Source organism: Pristis pectinata, chromosome 1, assembly GCF_009764475.1.
Source record: "Pristis pectinata isolate sPriPec2 chromosome 1, sPriPec2.1.pri, whole genome shotgun sequence".
Classification (NCBI taxonomy): Eukaryota; Metazoa; Chordata; class Chondrichthyes; order Rhinopristiformes; family Pristidae; genus Pristis; species Pristis pectinata.
Genome location: NC_067405.1, coordinates 90,917,349 through 90,936,390, shown reverse-complemented (window position 1 = coordinate 90,936,390; position 19,042 = coordinate 90,917,349). Strand labels below are relative to the sequence as shown.

The following is a 19,042-nucleotide window of genomic DNA, read 5'->3' as shown; positions in this document are numbered from 1 at the left end:
TTAAATACCTCTAATGATCTAGCCTCCCCAACTCTCTGGGATAGAGAATGCCAGAGAGGAGTTGTCATTCTACATGATAAATCGGCAACTATGCATTGGGAAAGTGGCATACACAGATGCTAGAGCGAGGAGACTGTAGAGCTCCTGACTGAATTCCCAAGCAACGTTCATCATCATGGCTCACTCTGGAAAAATGAGCACTTGCATAGATTAGAAAAAAAGATGAATAGCTTGTGTGGAGATTAAAGGAATAGGGTGTACTATAGAAATAGGCTACATTAAAGTTCTTTTGAAATGCCATCACTGCTGTATTCCAGAAAAATGCAGTAACCACTTTGACCTCAGAAGTTCCCATAAACAGCCAATGAGATAACCAACCAGTTGATATGTTTGGCAGGGAGGATCGGCCAAGACACAAAGGAAAATTTCACCTCCACCCTTGCCACTTAAGAGTAACTGTAACTTAAGAGGGCAGACGGGAGAATGGTCCGAAAGCTCAGTCAAAGGGTAGCATCTCTAACAAGTCAGCATTTCCTTGATATAGTTTGGCCTGGACAATGTGCAGAAGTGCCTATGAAGATCGGCTATGTGGGATCATCTTGCAGGATGATCCATTAGGTGCAGAATGCAGTCAGAGGTCAATCACAAGTAGAAATGGTCATCTGGCAAAAAAAAAGAGGCATACTGAATACAATGCAGGAACTCCTCTGATACAATTCCAGAGTGTGGTGACTCTTTGCAAGCTGCTCTCAGCAGATCTATTCATTACATCTATTATAATCATACTACTCTCTTAAATCTAAATTCTGACTGTACAAATTATTAACAATGTTCTTTTAAATCTGCTTCACCTTATTTGTCCACCTGCACAGGACTTTCTCTGTAACTGCAACACAATGTGATAGTTCTGCACCTAATGGATCATTCTGCAAGATGATCTCACATTGCCGATATCCATAGGCACTGCTGCACTTCCGCATTCTGTTATTGCTCTTTCCTTTGTACTACCTTGATGTACTTTTGTTTTGGAATAATTTGTATGGATGGCATGCAAAGTTTTTCTCTGTATCTCGGTACATGCGACAGTAATAAACCAATCACCAATTATCAATTAGCGCTTCTCAATCTGAGCTGAAAAGATGTGTGTTTAAGTCTCATTCCAGAGACATTGGCACATAGTCTCAACTGCCATTTTAGTGTGTTACAAAGGGACTTCTGTTAGAGTTGCCTTATTTTGGATGAGATCTCAAACTAAACACAACAGCAAGTGTTGGACATCTGAAGTAAAACAGAAAATGCTTCAAATATTCAGCAGGTATCTGAGGAGAGATAAACAGAGTTTAATGTTTCAGATTGATGACCTTTGATAAGAACTGGGAAAAAATTGGGAGACAAAGAAAAGTTTTATGTAGCGGAGAAAGGCGAAAGGGGTGGAGTTCTCAAACTGGAGACAAAGAGTGGGAATAACTGGATCCTGCTCAGGATGACAGTGGTGACCTCGTGGGGTACAGTGGGGAGCGGTGCTTGGGCCCCAGCTCTTCATGATCCATATCAGTGGTTTGGATGAAGGGACCAAATGTCATATTTCCCAGTTTGCCAATGATACAGCACTAGATGGGATCGTGAGTATGGTGGAAGATGTAAAGAGGCTTCCAGGGGATACAGACAAGTTGAGTGAGTGGGTGAGAACCAGGCAGGCTGAATATCATAGAACATGGAACATTACAGGACAGTACAGGCCTTCGGCCCACAATCAAGTTGTTAAATATGAGGTCATCCAACTTGTTGCAGAAAACAGACTTTTTTTAAAAAAATTAGGGACAGACTGATAAATGTTGGTGTTCAAAGGGACATAGATGTCCTCATACACAACATACAGGTGCAAAAAGCAAGTCAAAAGGCAAATGGTCTGTTGGCCTTTATTGTGCAAGGATTTGAACACAAGATTAAAGATGTCTTACTGCAATTATATAGTGCATGGTGAGACTGCACTTGGAGTGTTGTGTACAGTTATGGTCTCCTTACCTAAAGAGGATATACCTGCCATAGAGGGAGTGCAACAAGGATTCACCAGACTGGTCCCTGGGATGGCGGGTTTGCTGTACGAGGAGAGATTGAGAAGATTGGGATTGTATTCTCTCATCTAGATGAATGAGAGGTGATCTCATTGAGTTACACAAAATTCTTCCAGACAAACTGGGTTCAGGGAGGATGTTTTGCCTGGTGCAGGAGGTCAAGAACCAGAGGTCACAGTCTTGGAATAAGATGAGGATAAGTTTCTTCACTTAAAGGGTGGTAAACGTTTGGAATTTTCTACCTCAGACGGCTGTGGAGGTGCTGAGGTAGATCAACCATAACCAAGATGAATGGTGAAGCTGGCACAAAGGTCCTAGTGGCTTCCTCCTAACTCCAATTCTTTTCCTGTCAGGTCTGCATGTGGACCTTGGAGTGTACTGATTGTCTCTTACAACAGCAACTACACCTCGATATAAAACAGGATTTTAAACCTGAAATGTCAACTGTGTTTTCCTCTCTCTCTCCACAGATGCTGCCTGACCTGCTGAGCATTTTCAGTATTTTCTGTTTTTATTTCAGGTTTCCAGCATTTGCATGCATGCTGATTGTCGTACAGCGCTTTTGGACGTCCTGAGGCTATGGAAGCTCAGGCATAAATTCGGGTTCTTCCTTCTTTCTCACCTTTCCCAAAATAGGAACAACCTCCACTAACACAACAACAACCTGCATTTATATAGCAGTGATTAAAAACTAGTCAGCAAAGGAAACACGAGGAAGCTTAATCAAAGAGGTGGAGGCTAGTAAGACTCTTGGAGGAAAAGAAGGACAGAAATTTAAATAGGTGAATTCCCAGTCATTGGGCCTAGTTGATCAGGCATGGTGTAGAGAGGGAGGGTGGAGCAGAGGAACCAAGAGTCAGGGTTGGAGGGGACTGTGTCACAAAGTGGCTTAAATGGGAGGATTAAGGAGCTTGTCACGTTGGTTGTCTGTGAACCATTGTGGGGAGGGGTGATGGGAAAACAGGACTTAGATAAGCTTGAGTTTGTACAGGCCAGATGATGTAATAAGAACATTGGAAACTTGAGTCTCAAAGTACCAAAAGCTCAGTTGTGTGTTTTCACTTCAGATGGGGCTTTGGTAGGGACAGATTGTGGAGGTAAAAGCAGGCATTCTTTGGGTTGCATAGAATATGAGCTCAGGCAAGTTCTGACTGAGGGTCTTGGACCTAAACCATTAACTCTGCTTCTCCCTCCATAGATGCTGCCTGGAGAAACAAAGGACTGCAGATGCTGGAATCTAGATGAAAAACATTATGATGCTGGAGAAACTCTTTAGAGGAAGAAAATGCTTGATGCTGCTTGACCTGCTGAGTGTTTCCAGCATTTTACTGTTTTTATTTCATGAGCTTATAAGCTGAGTTCATCTTGAATAAGATACTGAATGGGGACTGAGTGCCAAAAGTACAGGGCTTACAGCAAAGCTGAATAATGATTAATAAAATAAAGCTGCAAAAAATTCGTCCTTGGTCGATAATGCTAATTGTTAGCGGCCGCGCTCTGCATTTCACTTCCGAAATTATTGACTTCATCGTTTACACCAGCGTTAAACCAGCGAATCAGAAGCGTTGGCTTCGAAACCGGTTGCTATTGACTGGAGCTGTAAACGTGCGACAGGCTCTAGGACCCAGGGGGCGACCCGTGAATAAATCAGAAGCAATCTCTTTGCCTTACAGCACATGTAAACCGGCAGCAAAAAGACGCCCGCCCTCTGGCAGAAGATCAGCTAATACTGGACCAAATTAGGGAGAGCTCGGGGCCAAGGTGTAAGGGAGCAGAGACAGCAAGAGGCTGACTTGTAAAAGAGTCCCCTTCCCTGGATTTCTTTTGTTAAACTGGTGAGGAAATCCAGAAATGATGTGAGAATCAATCAGGAAATTAGGGTGGGGAAAAATTCGAGTTAAATGAAAAGTTTAACGCAGATGATTCACCAGAGAAGAACACTGTTGTTCTGATCTTGTTGGGTATACATACAAGATTGACAATGGAGGAAGTGTTTGTTAGTGAGTTAAGAACGGAAGTAAATGTCTTGAAAGGACTGTGCACTGACTTACAGTGGATAGGAACTCTATTGGATAAACAGAAAATTGCATCAGACAGTTATATTGAATGTACAGCGTTCGGCGCAGAAGCGGAGAACTAAATGGAATACGAGATTGCCAGAGGTACATATACTACACTGTAATGCACTTACGCTCGGTGTATAAAGTGAGCAACAACCCGTGTGAGACGGGATGTATATGCAGAATGAGGCACAATTACAATGGGTACACAGATGATCGGAGTTACACAAGGATAACAAGGCGAGGCACAGTCTGGCTTAATAAAGAGAGTGAGGCAGCGAGTTACTTCGGTATAGAGGGAGGCGCAGTAGGTAGTATCAGATCGCAACACGCACTGAAAATAAGTTACATTACAGGTAAATAGGACTCCCGAGAGAGGCAGGGTTACAATTCGACGTTAGATACAAGGTTACACTGTAGATATAGCGAGTGCGTGACAGGGACGAACCAGAAAGTATATAGTGTATCATAATCCGAGCCAGTTTTATTACAAATATTGATACTGATTTAGAGATATAATGAGGGTTGTTGGTTAAAGCCAAACTAAGATGTTCCCATAACGCAGAACTAAGACCCCCTTTCCCTAAACCAAGACAATCCAGAACCGAGAACTCATGTCTTCATACTATCGGCACCTCTTCCCTCCAGTAAAACAATGAAGACGGAGATCGTTCCTCCCAGTAGCCGAGGGACAACCCCGCACTCGAGTTCCCATCAGGGTCAATTTCCAATCCCTGGACCCAGCGGGTTAATTTCAAGCCCTCGGTCAGGTTCACACCCCATTTGGAACCAGCTTGGGTTAATAACCCAACAACTCCAGAAGCACAAACTGTTATGCAGCTTGTTTTTTTTTGCTCCAGATTTCAGCACCTTCAGTCTCTTGTGTCTCCAAACTGTTATGCCTGTTTGCTAACATCAAACTGAAGTTGGTATTTCCGTACTGAATTGAGTACAATGATTCCGATCGAAGATAAACAATAAATACAGTCAACACAACAGCGATCAATTAACTTGTAAAACAAATAAATCCCGAACGTACAAAAATAGCCTTTGGCAACCAAAAAAAGGTTTGTGTATTTCTGCCAACCGTCTGCTGCCCAGGCATGTCCCGGAAATGTGAACAAGTGAAATAAGTGCTTTAAGAACAACCAAAGAGCCCAAACATTAACATTCAAGACAGCGAAAACACAACAAAAAATTAGTTTATATTGACCCTTTCATTGTTATAAGGACACAGTACCCTTTCGATAAGAAAACCATACCAGATCATCTGAGCTGACTTGACAACACGCATGCAATGCTGATCCGCTAGTGATGTTGAAGCAATATTTACAAAGAAACAATCAAGTCATGTTATATATTCATTGGACAGAAAAGGGGAAGTCCGATTGCTTTATGCAGAAATAAAGGAGATGCACCACTGACAGAAGGTTGGTGGTTGTAAGGTGTACTTACTTATCCGTAGGTAACTGAGTCGATTTATATCGAATGGTGCACACTCCTTACAGTACTCTGATTAATTACCGCGATTTGCGCGCCGACCTGCTGTTTACCTCCTGTCTCTTCTGTCAATCAGAACTCGTCATAAGCTAATAACCATGACATCGCCAATCAGCAGCGAGTTCCCCTGCGCCTCCAGGCCCTCCTCAGTGGCCAATCACTGGCTGCTTCTCCTCCTGCCTGTAGTGTCAGACTCCCACCGCAGGCGGTGCTCTTTTCGCCACATTAGCCAACCACAGCGCCGCCCGCAGGCTGAGATGGCTCAAATCTCCCTTCACTGCGTTCTGAACACTGCGGCTGCGCGTTTCCCTTTGCAACGCGGCGACGTTTCAAGGCCGATATGACGTAATATCAGCTGAAGATCTCTACCAATCAGAAAATGGAAGCGGATTGTTACCAAGCGAAAAGTGTTTGTGTTATCCAACCAAAAGCGGCCATTTGTCCCCCTCGCCGCCCCCGCCCGCTCAGGGCTGGCGCTGTCAGATTTGGACACGGTGGCGGGGAATTCCCCAGCAATGCATCTTAAAGGGGCATGTCACTGCACTCAATTCTAATGAAAACAAATGCGTTTGCTAACTATCCATCGGTTTACTGCCCATTGTCCAAGTGGAGCCAGGGCAAAATAACATAAGAAAGAGGAGCAATCGTAAGCCATTCGGCCCCTTGTCGACAAAATCATGGCTGATCTAGCAATATCCAGAAATTTATTGAGGCATTGTTGAATGACTGAGCTTGCACAGCCCTCCGGGGTACAGCAGTCCAAAGAATCACCACCCTCTATGTGAAGAAGTGGCTCCTCATTTCAGTCCTATCCCTTATTTTGAGACTTTCTCAATGAGGGGAAATATCCTATATCCATCCCGTCAAGCCGTCTAAGAATTTCGTAGATTTCAATGAGTATTAACTCTCATTCCCTTCTACCACTGTGAGCTCAACAGGCGGGACAGGGGAGAATGGTACTCCATTTGGTTTGAATATTCCTCCACCTTAGAGGGATAATGAAGGTTTAAGTCAGCTAGGCATCTCATTCTTTTTCCAATATATACTTTGTTCATAATATATATTAAACACAATCGGGACATGCTTTTCTCCACATTCATTGCGCCATCAATTCAATACATTCTCTTACAATGCATCAATGCCACTCATGTTCTCTTCTTAAACAATGCACCCGTGAAGTGTTTGAGAGGTGGTTATACAAGAACCCGTCCGTCAGTGCCCAGGCTTCTCACTTCTGCCTGCTAGTCTTCTATCACAATTTTAAATTATAAATATGGTGAATTGCTACTGAGTAACTGACTTTGGGATAACAACATCAAAGTTGGGGTAAATAAACTTCCAAAGTGTTTTGGAATCCCTTAGGTTATGAAGGATAAATGCAAAGGTTTTCTTTCAGGATTTGGCTTCAGCAACTTCATTAAAAAATTCTCACAGAATTAAACTGATAATGTATTGGTTGGGTTTTTATAATGTATGCACACACCAACCCAACAAACCTGAAATTTATTTTGCATTACCAATGACAGAATTGGTGTTTCTGATATTACTGGGATTTGGGATTATTGTTGGACCAGTTCCCATGGCTTTGCACCCACATTTATTTTACTGCTTTTCTGCATCTGTTGTGCTAACCTGCTAATGTCATTCTTCAACTTGCCCTCATGTCACCAGCAGTTTTACCATCATTGTTGATCTTCCACAACTGTTTGATTCGAAGCACTGCTCTTTCAGCATTTGTATAGGAGTTAATAAAGTGAAAGGCACTATATGAATGCAGTTTTCTCTGAACAGAACTCCTGAAACTGGATAAAAACTTGTTTGTGATTGCTAAATTAATTTATGGCTAATAAAGTATTTTATGAAAATCCATATAGGAACTATGGCGGGCAATTTTTATATCCCACAAGCCATTTTATAGTGACAATCAAATAATTTAGTTTAGGATATTAGTTAAGGGATAATTATTGACCAGAACAGTACAGAGAACTTTCTGCACGTCATGGCCACAGAACCTCTTACATCCCCCTGAGAGGGCAGGTGCACCACCATTTAATATCTCATCTGAAATACAGCATTTCTGCCTGTGCCTTGGCACTGCTCAGGTTTCCCAAGTGGGGATCGAATGACCTTCCGACGAAGAGGCAAGGGTGCTACCATTAAACCATCACTGTGATTGTGTATACGTGCTCAGCAAATGCTTCAGTGTACCATTAAATTGCTACACATCCCACTTGTCTGGGGTTGCCAGGTCAACTGGAACTTATTTATTTGTTCCTGTTTCCACAGGTGTGGCACAACATGGGGCACCACTCTTGCACTGCTGATTGGATACAGCGACCTCTGGAAATCTGACCCAAATAAATGTTTGATACAGAGCAGTGTCTACTTCATAGTTATGAAAGATAACATTCCAAATACTATGTGCCTGATTTAATAAAGAAAATATATTTAAGGCTTGACTTTCATTCAATAGCCATGAGTTGTGCTGTATCTGAGGCCACCCCTTTAACACAATCATCAATAATAAACTGAGACTAAAGATGTCCTTCAGGACAATCTCTCTCTAGGGTAGCCATAGCTTTTCGGACACCAACAATAACCTTATTATATGCTTTATTCTCCATGTCTATTTATATTCAGATATTCATGTCCACACCTCTGCCCAGGTTTCTTCCAATTTGCAGGGCTTCCTTCTATGCTTAATTCCATCCTAACCTTCCCATTTTTCAGCTCTGCCCTCCTTACCAGATTCTAACACATCTCAGTCAACATTCCCTTCCCTCTTCCTTATCCCTTAAGTTAATGAACTCCTTTCTTTCCTTCCCTTCTGGTCGATTGATCTGCTCATTTTGAATTCTTTAGTCCAAAGATCCCTCTTTTCCTCCTTGTATATAAATTCAATACTAGAATTTTATAACTAAGTACCTTCCTTCCCTCTGCAGATTTTTCTAACGACATGGTAGGAGGCTATTTGGCCCATCAAGTCCATGCCAGCCCTCATGGAATTCCCATTAGCCCCATTCCCCCACTTATTTCTCTGTAACCTATTCTCTCTCAGGTACCCAACAATTCTCCCCCCCCTCACTCTCCTCCCCCCCTAATTCTACCACTTACCTATATTAAGGCAATTTACAGCAAATCTACCAGCACAGGATATGGGAGGAAACTGGAGCACCTGGGGGATACCACCCAGTCACAGGGAGAACATGCAAACTCCACACAGGCAACATCCAAGGCCAGGATTGAACACAGGTCCCTGGAGCTGTGAGGAAGCAGCACTACCTCATGCACCTCTGTATTAAACATTCAAACCCTGTCTTTAAGGGAAGGTGCTGTTACAAGTTCACATAATGACACATCCCAGACTTCATTAGAGGGAAATAGTGCCACTATACCTACCTAATATTCCACCTTTAGCTGTGGATGTTTGCTGAGTAAGCTGATTATGTCCCATGTTTGTGCAACATTAGTGAATGTGCAAGCTCGACACAAACAGCACCGGTGGTTAGGATTGAACCTGGGTCACTGGAGCTGTGCTGCAGCAACTCTATTAGCTACCTCCTTCAATAGATTCAAAAGCTGACCACTTGCACTGCATTTTTCTCTCCCTTTACCTAACTCCTCTCCATCTGTTATTACCTCCTTGAAGCACTTGTTATGTTTTATTATGTTAAAGGTACGACATCGCTTCTGCCATCACTTGGGAGCACCATTGACTGCATGGAACTGAAAGCATCTTTGCTGTGACTTACAAACTCACTGGCTCCAGCTGTAATTAAATAATAACAAAAAATGCTGGAAACACTCAGCCAGCGTCTCTGGAGAGAGAAAAACAGAGTTAATGTTTCAGGTCCTTTCATCAGAATAGTCAAGCCATCAACTCGAAATACTGACTTTGTTTCTCTTTCCATGGATGCTGCCTGATTTGCTGAGTGTTTCTAGATTTTTCTGTTTTTATTTCAAATTTCTCAGCATCTGCAGTATTTGTGATTTCTGGCTGTTGTATCCACACGAGGCACGGCCTCAAGAAGGCAACTTCTATCATCAAAGACCCCCACCATCTGGGCCATGCCATCTTCTCACAGCTACCATCAGCATAACCAACAAGCACAACCCTAATCACTACCTCAGTACAGCTACACTTTGCACTACAATGGACTTTTTTTTTGTTCTAATTATGTTCTTTCTTTTAAAAATTGCATATGATTTGTGTTTAATTTATGTTTTCCTTGTGAATGTTGTGTAGCTGATGCTATGTGCCTGTGATGCTGCTGCAAGTAAGTTTTTCATTGCACTTGTGCATACATGTACTTGTGCATATGACAATAAACTCGACTTTGATTTTGGCTTTGACATGAGCCAAATTTCTGGCCAGCAGAACATTGAGCCAGAGGAGACACAAGAGACTGCAGCTGCTGGAATCTGGAGTAACATACAATCTGCTGGAGGAACTCTGTGAGTCGAGTAGCACTTGTGGGGGGAAGGAATTGTCAGCGTTTCAGGACATCAGAACATTGAGCAACATCATGTCAGAAATCCTCTTACAAATCCTCAGTCCCCTCACAAGTCTCTTCCTTCAGCCTTTGAATTGTAGAAATATAAAGCTTTCTAAATCCATTCAGTCTTCCAGAAGAGCTATTTTTTAAAAAATCATCTTTATGGATCGGCACATCACTGGAAAGTCTAGCATTTTTGCCCATCACTAATTACCCTTGAATTGGGTAGCTTGTGAGGTCACTTCAGAGGGCATTTAAAACTCAACCACATTGGTGGGTCTGGAGCCACACATAGGCCAGACTGGGTAAGGATGACAAACTTCCTCCTCTGAAGGAAATTACTGAACCAGGTGGGTTTTTATAACAATCTGGTAGTTTAATGATCGCCATGGCAATTGACAAGTTTATTTTTAAATGCCAGATTATGAACTAAATTTAAATTCCACAGCTGCCATGGTGGCAGATGAACTCTTGTCTCTGGATTGTTAGTCCAGGCCTCTGGGTTAATAACCATCATACCACGGTAATCATCTCAATCATCCATTATTTCCCAAAGACCTGCAAATTTGTCCCTTTCCATTAGTTATTTGGTTCCTTTGACTAATGACCCAGACACATGAATTCAAATCCTCCATAGCAATTGGGAAACATACATTCATTTACAGGTCCTCCCCAGGTTACAAATGCCCGGCTTGTGTACAACCCGTACATACGAACAAGTGGGATGGATTTGCCGGCTGCTGTGGGGCTGCAGGCATCTTCTGCCCTGTGGGAACTCGGTTCACGGCTGCATTTCCAACTTGTGAACTGTCTAGGTTATGAATAGTTCACAGGAACGGAACGCTTCTGTAACCTGCGGAGGACCCATAATTGAATCCGGCATAAAATGCTAATAGAAGTACAGTAACTAAGACAGTGAAATAAATACTTCAAGAAACAATGTGGGATGAGAGGGTTTTCCTATCAAAAGAGGCTAGATGGTTTGGGTCTGTATTCCTTGGAGTTTAGAAGCATAAGGGGAAACCTCATTCAAACATATAAGATCCTAAGGAGGCTTGACAGGGTAGATGTTGAGATGTTTCCACCAGAGGGAGAGTCACAAACATGGGGACATAGTTATAAAATAAGGGCTGTCATTTGAAACTGAGGTGCATTAAAATTTCTTCTCTTAGAGTGTAGTGAATCTCCAGAATTCTGCCCCTGAGGGTGGTGGAAGCCAGATCATTAGATATATTTAAGGCGGAGATAGATAAATATTTGTAAGCTCAGGGAATTGAGGGTAATGGGAAACTGGTACAGAAGAGGAGTTGAAGCCAGCATAAATCAGTGATAATCATATTGAATGGCAGGATAGGTTTGAGGGGCCAAGTGACCTACTCCTGCTCCTATGTGTTCTTGTGAAACCTCCCCGTATACTATTAGAAGAAGATCTATTATCCCAATCCCAGACTGGTGTACTTACGCCTCAAGGGCCAAAGTAACATGATCTCAGTTACACCACAGCCAACACACATTGTGGAAGTGCCTTCACCCCATGAACTGCAGCAGGTCAAGAAAATGCACGTGACCACCTTCGAGAACGCAGTTAAGGGGAGTCAATAAATTCTGCCCTTGCTAGCGATATGATAAACAATAAAAAAATGACCTAAAATATGTATGTTCTGGTTTCCCGCCCACTCCCCCATGGAAACAGATTCTACTCTATTAAACCCGCTCATAATTTTGAGCCACCCCCCATTCTGAACTCTTTCTCCAGCAATAATGCTGGAATTGTTGACCAAACAAAGGATACCTTTTCCTTTCTGAGTTTTACAGCCTAACTCAACAAGGAACCTATGGAAGGCTCTCCAGGGAGTTGGTGAAAGCAGTTTGTATTGATTCATTCAAATGCAGATTAAGCAGATTTCTTTCAGAAAGTAACGTTCTAGGAAATAGTATGTGAGTAATTTGAGGCAGGGCTCGCAGTAAGGAACAGGTGGCTGAGAAGGAATAGGTGAGTTTGTACCTATAACTTCTAAAGCTCTGTGCCACTGGAGTTTTCCTTGCCTTGTCTGACTTTGCCATTGGCTAAATCAATGAGGATCGTTTGTTAAGATCAGTCAGCAACACCATTGTAATCAAGATGGTGAACTAGATAGAGCTCGGACATTAAATTATAAATTCCTACCTTGCTGTAGAAACTTCTGCATCAAGAATTAATTCTTTCTGCAAGAAGCTATCACTTGATGGAGCTTTCACAACTCCTGTGAAATACTCACACATGGAAAAATGAATTTAGTAAAGGATATATCTCTTCCTCATAAAATATTATAACTCCCTCTCTCCTTATGTAGTCTTCTATCATTAATTACAGGTGTACCAATACAGACTTTGACCATTGCCCATGGTATAACCAACATGCAGGTTTAATATGACTACCTGTTATAAACACCAACTGTTTGATTGGTGGGATCAGTTGATGGAATGATTTCTTATACCTTGGATTAGATCTGTGCTGCCTGATTTGCAATGTTTTCCCAATCCATAGAGTTATAGAGAGATACAGGACCTTCAGCTCATCGAGTCTGTGCCAACTATCAACCACCCATTTATGTCCATCCTACGCTAATCCTTATTCATAGAATCATAGATCGTAGAAATGTACAGCATAGAAGGGGGCCCTTACGGCCCACCTCGTCCGTGTCGACTGTGATGCCTATCTACGCTATTCCCATTTGCCTGCATTAGGCCTGTATCCCTCTATCCCTGTCCTATCCAAGTATCTGTCCAAACACTTTTTAAACATTCTAATTGTATCTGCATCCGCAACCTCCTCTGGCAGCTCATTCCAAACATTTACCATTTCCTGTGTGAAAAATTTACCCTTCAAATCTCCTTTAAATTTCTCCCCTCTCACCTAAAATCTGTGCCTTCTACTTCTACACTCCCCTGCCCTAGGGAAAAAAAAATCTGACTATCTATTCTATCTATGCCTCTAATAATTGTGGAAACCTTCATAAGGTCACCCTTCAGCCTCCAACGTTCCAGTGAGAATAAACCCAACCTATCCAACTTCTCCTTATAACTACAGCCCTGGTGAATCTTTTCAGCACTCTTCCTAACGCTACCACATCCTTCCTGTAGTGTGGCAACCAGAAATGTACATAAAGCTCCAAGTGTGGTCTAACCAATGTCTTGTATACTGCAACATGACTTTCCAACTCTTATATGCCTCGGCCTATGAAGACAAGCATACCAACTGCCTCTATCACTCCCCTATCCACCTGTGTCGCCACTTTCAGGAAGCTATGGACTTGCACCCCAAGGTCTCTCTATACATCAACTCTCCTAAGGTTCTTGCCGTTTATCCTATATGACCTACTAAAATTTGACCTCTCAATGTGCATTACCACACACGTGTCTGGATTAAATTCCATCTACCACCACTCTGCCCAACTTTATAGCTGATCTTTGTCCCGCTGTATCCTGTATCTTTAAACAACCTTCTCCCTTATCTACGACTCCACCAACTTTTGTGTTGGCTACAAATTTACCAATCATACCCCCAACATTCTCATCCAAGTTATTTATTATATATTACAAACAACAAAGGCTGCAGCACCCAATGCTGCAGTACGCCATTTGTTACAGACTTCCAGTTAGAAAAGAAAACTCATCCATCATTACTCTCTGCCTCGTATCACCCAGCCAATTTTGGATCCTAGAGAAACAAAGGAGTGCAGATGCTGGAATCTAGATGAAAAACACGATGATGCTGGAGGAACTCAGCAGGCCAGGCAGCATCCATGGAGGAAAGCAGGCAGTCAACATTTCGGGTCAGGACCCTTCTTCAGAACGGGTTCCCACTTTAATTAATCCTCACTCCCGTTCCCTACAACCCCCTCCCCCCAACACACTTCTCCTTTTCCTCTCTTTTTCCCTTTCCTAGCCTATCTTTCTCTTTTCTCTACCCTTTTTTTTCCTTTCTCTCCTTACCGTTGACCCATCCCCCGGTGGATCTGCTCTCCCCTCATCCCCTGCACCTGCCTATCACTGTCTCCTACCTGTGTCTACCTATCACCACCTTGTGCCCACCCCGCCTCCCCTCTTTTGTCCACCTATCACTGCTCTGCTTTTCCCTCCCATATGTTGGGCTTCCCCTTTTCTTATCTTCAGTCCTGAGGAAGGGTCCTGACCCGAAACGTTGACTACCTGCTTTTCTCCATGGATGCTGCCTGGCCTGCTGAGTTCCTCCAGCATCATCATGTTTTTCAGTGTTGGATCCTGTTCACCAACATGTCTTGGATCCTTTGTGCTTCAGTTCTCCCCACACTGCCATCAGCTTCCCCCAGATTCCACCACTCACTTACACAATTGGGGAGATTTGCAGTGGCCAATTAACCTACCAACCCACACATCTTTAAGATGTGGGAGGAAATGGGAGCACCCTGAGGAAGTCCACACGGTCACAGGGAGAATGCAGATAGCATCCGAGGTCAGGATTGAACCGGCGTCTCTCCTCGCAAGGCAGCGGCTTTATTAGATATTTCACTTGAGCCTTAGACTTAAACTGTCCATCCCCATAGTCAAACCCTTCCTCTGCCTTGCCTCTCCCTATCTCTGTAACTTCCTCCACCCTCTAACATACATCCAACTCTGGGCTTTTGAGCATCCTTAACTTTCATCACTTCACCTTGCCACCAGCACCTTTACTTTCCTGGACTCTGAGATTTTGAATTTTTCACCTAAATGTCTCTGTCTCCCTCCTTCCCTCCATTCCTTGGAGATCATCTGGCCATGGGAGAGGGAAAGGTATAGGATGTGCCCAGTAGTGGTGCTTCAGTCACACCAGACCAGCTGGTTTTATCCTCCTTTTGGTTATTGTTTGTTGTGAGACAAGGGGGGAACATACTGAGTGGGGAAAAAGTGCTATTGGGGAAATAAAACACTTCGAGTAATGGTACAATCTGGCAGTGTATTGGAAGTTCTGTTAATCATTCAATATTAGTTTCCTCACAACCCAGTTACCATAATTTAAGCATCTTGTGGTTATACAGCAAATCAAATGGAGCTCAGTTTGGCAGCTGTTTAATTGGACTTCCATGAGGGGGAGTCAATTCCTTTTGTTTCTGCCTAATCCCGACCTCTGAAGACTGCTGTTGCTTTTTTGTTTATATGCTTACTGAGAGTCTCTGCCAAGCAGTCATGCATTCAGTGTGCATTTCTACCCAGCATTTGCACTGTGAATGAGATATTCCCACTCTGTGCCCTCACACATTCACCTCCAGCACAGTCCACTGCTCCCACTCTCTGTGCCGGTGCACTTATAACTGGCTTGGGCATAATGGTTTGCAAGAGTGAATCATGAAGCAATGTAAATTGTAATATATACAGGACTTAATTGTAGAAGAGCTAGAAAAATAGGGCACTTGTGACGTCAATGCTGACATGTATTATGGGCACTCTTGAAATAACACTTCTGTTTTTGATGCGGGGGTCATTGCTGAGCCAACCACTCTCTTGATTCAAGTCATTGCCCCTACATAGCTACTGATCTGAAGCATCGTCACATTAAGTACCGAAGCTCAAACATAGAAATTCTGCTGATGGCACAGGGCAGGGCTTTCAACTCAAAAGCCTTTGTGATCAGTACCAGGAAAAGAAAATTGAAATTGCTTTACTATTGTCACTTGTCTTGCATACCATTCATACAGATCAATTCATTACACAGTGCAGTGAGGTAGTACAAGGTAAAACAAAGGACTTGAACTTATGCAGTTATTGGTAATTGGTTTATTATTGTCACGTGTACTGAGATACAGTGAAAAGCTTTGTTTTGCATGCCATCCAGACACTTCATTCCAAACATGCACATCGAGGTAATACAAAAGGAAAAGCAAATACAGAATGCAGATTACAGTGTTACAGTTACAGAGAAAGTGCAGTGCAGGTAGACAGATAAGGTGCAAGGGCCACAACGAGGTAGACTGAGATATCAAGAGTTTTTTAATTGGTCTTGGGACCTCCCAAAGTTTTACAGCTAATAAAGTACTTTGGAAGTGTAATCATTTATGCATAGCAGGTTCCCACAAACAATAATGACCTAAGTCGGACCATGAGTGCCATTTTATGAAGAGATCAAAGCCTGCACCATGCTAACATGGACCAGTTCAACATATGCTGGAACCATGAAAAAACATGTCAAATTAATTAGCAGTAAAATGCAATGATCTATTCCACCATTCCATGTACCACCTCTCCCTAGTGCCCAAAGTTGATGTTGTAATCAGAAACGTTCGACACAAACATTCCTTCAGCAACAGTACATCCCAAGGTGGGAAAAGAGCCAAATCAATGCCATTCTTTCCTGTCACGGTCTAGGATGGCTCAACTCCTTGTCTATGCTGCCATATCCCATGATATATATTGCACATTACAGCATATTGCATATAGCATTGCATGTTATTGTATATATTATGTTACATGTAAAATTAATCTTATTTGGGGTTGGGTGTAAATGGCAATGGGAAGCACAGTCACTTTCCTCCTTATCCATAGCCCATATCATTAAGGATGATTTCTCCTGTGACTGCTGTTGCATGGGGGAATGGGAAGTGGAAAATTAACCTGGAATTTTCTCAGTGCCACCATTATCTACTGGCCCAACTCACTTAGATACCTGATGGTCTCTCTCTGTGCTCAAATAGGTGAATGTATATCCCTACACTGTTGAAGTACCCCTGCCTTTTATCATGACTGTAAGTTCTTCCTTTCCAATCAAGTAACAGAACTCTTTGTAACTTAAAGGGTTACTTCAAGCAGCCATACCAAAGTGAACTCCAGGTCAAGGGTCATTAAGGTCATCCTTTTACTGCTGCAAAGTCTTTGACTCGTTAGAAAAACAATCAGAAGAACACAGCAACTCACAGCAAACAAATGAACAGGAAAAAAGCCATTTCAGAAAAAAGCATTTAGCTCGGTTAGTTAGCAGCTACATCCAACCCCAAAAGTAAACAGCAAAATTGGATTCTTTTCTCATGCTGTAATATATAATGGGTATCACGGGATATGGAAGTATAGACAATGAGTCGCTTTCCTGGAATGTGAAGGAAAGAACTTGCATTAACTTCTACTGTCCTCAGGATGTACCAAAGCTCTTTACAACCTATGACATAATTTGGAAGAATAGACAATGTTATAGTGTAATAAATTGCAAAGCCCAATTTGCGGTGAAAAAAAATCTCACAAATAACAGAGTGATAACGTCCAAGTTATGATGTTGACCGAGGGATAAATGCTGGCCAGGAGGATCTGGAGAGATCGCTGCTAGTTTTCTTCAAAACAGTTCCGTGGAAGCCTTTACATTGAGCAAAGAGGGTAGACCAGTCTCAGGTCAACACCTCTGACAGAGTAGCAGGTTCTGTCGAAGTTCCAGTGGGACTAATGGATGCAAAGTTCTTATGAAGGGTTTATCAACCTGAACCATTAAACCTTCTTCTCTCTCCACAGATGCTGCCTGATCTGCAGTATTTTATGGTTTCATTATTAAATCATAGTCTATTTTCCTCTCAGGTGGTATATAAGATCACAGGCACTATTCGGAAGAAGAGCAGGGAAGTTCACCTGTGTTTTGGACAATTCTTAATCCTCAGCCAACATAATTAAAACTAGCCTGGGGATTTTCACATTGCTATTTGTGAGAGCTTGCTGTATGCATATTGGCTTCCACGTTTTCAAGTCAAGTCAAATCAAGTCCAGTATATTGTCATATGTACAAGTACATATATGCACAGGTGCAATGAAAAACTTACTTGCAGCAGCATCACAGGGATTTAGCATTAGAGACGCAACATTGCAATCACGACTTCACTTCAAAAGCCATTCAATGGCTGCAATACAATTTTAGACTGCTTGAGACCATCACAGACATGACATATCATACGGGTAGTGTTTTTCTTTAAACTAAGAGGATAGTGAGACAAAGTTTCCGGGAGTCATGTTTGGCACTGAAGCAAATTGGATCAGAGGTTAGGGAAATCACTACAAAATTAGTTTTGATGAGCAAGGAATGTTTAAAGTTCAGTGCGAAGAGAAACATAGGGGTAAAATGTAGACATGGTCCATTTACTGGAATGTCCAATTCATAAGGTTGTCTTATTGAAGAGTAGAGCAGGCATAAAGGATCAAATGGTCCCTTTTCCACAGTTCAGAAGAGTTTTATTTGCAGATTCTAATATTTCAAAGCGCACAAGGAAACAGGAACAATCAAATCATTCTCCATTACAACTTGGGCTATTTTCAGCTCATTTAGAACTGCTGATTCTGGAGAGTCAATCCAGTGAAAATTTGTCAAACAGGTACTCTGCCAGGCCATTCTCAGGGGCTCCCAGTCTCTTCAGGTTGGTGATGTGACCTCCAAGCTTCCTGATCACCTCCACTCACTCTTCCTGCTCTGGTTTGATGTCCGCCAGCAAGATCCGGCCTCCACTCTGATTCTGGAATTCCATGTGTTTCTCAGCCTGCTCCCGTTCCTCATGGGTCTACTTCCTGAAGAACTTGGCAAAGTGATGAAGGGCAACATCATTCCGGTCAAAGTACGAGGACATGGACGGATAAACATAGGAGGAATAGAGCTCTATGTTGATCTGTTTGTTGACATCATTCTCACAGTCCTGGTGGTAGTTCTGACACATCTCCCTCTCTTTACCTCCTCTCCTATTTCTCCAGGTTCTATTTCTTCTGATTTATGTTTGACAATTTCCAGCGGGCTCCACTAATTTGGTGGATATCCCCCACCCAATCCCACTTCTGAGTAAAGTTAATCTGAAAGTTTGCCAAATCTGGTTGATTTAATTGCTGCAAATTTCATCAGACCTGCCTGATCAAATAATCTTCTCCTTCCAACACTGTCAATACTTTTATAACTAAAATG

At 42.5% G+C, this 19,042-nt stretch overlaps 1 pseudogene; it reads right to left on the bottom strand.

Moving 5' to 3' along the window:
- Positions 1–18,440: 18,440 nt before the first annotated feature.
- LOC127575343 (ferritin heavy chain A-like) lies at positions 18,441–18,803 on the bottom strand (annotated as a pseudogene).
- Positions 18,804–19,042: the final 239 nt, after the last annotated feature.